The sequence below is a fragment of the Alligator sinensis genome, unplaced genomic scaffold (genome assembly GCF_000455745.1).
Source record: "Alligator sinensis unplaced genomic scaffold, ASM45574v1 scaffold157_2, whole genome shotgun sequence".
NCBI lineage: Eukaryota > Metazoa > Chordata > Crocodylia > Alligatoridae > Alligator > Alligator sinensis.
In genome coordinates this window covers 1,887,815-1,888,213 of record NW_005842107.1, presented here as the reverse complement: position 1 = coordinate 1,888,213, position 399 = coordinate 1,887,815, and positions in this window count along the sequence as shown.

The following is a 399-nucleotide window of genomic DNA, read 5'->3' as shown; positions in this document are numbered from 1 at the left end:
TTGTTTTTCCCCCCCCCCCCCCCCCCCCCAAGCCCCTGTCAGTGGTGCTGCTGCGGGCAGAGGCAGGCAGGCAGAGCCACAGGGCACAGTCCAATGGGGAGGTGGAGTGGCAGAGTGCACTAACAGTGGGTACCGCTGCTGCTGCCCACACTGCCTGGTCTGGATCTACCTGAGCACAATTTGGAAGTGGGAGGAGGCGGGGGACTAGGGTGGGCACTGGCACTCCTGCCTGGGGCAGGGATTGGTCAGGTTGGGGTGGAGTGGTGGGAAAGCTTTGCTGTGAGCACAGGCTTCTTGTGTGTGTGTGTGTGTGTGTGTGTGTGTGTGTGTGTGTGTGTGTGTGGCACCCCCATGACCATAGTGCTCTGAGTGATCACCCACATCACCCAGCCCTAAGGT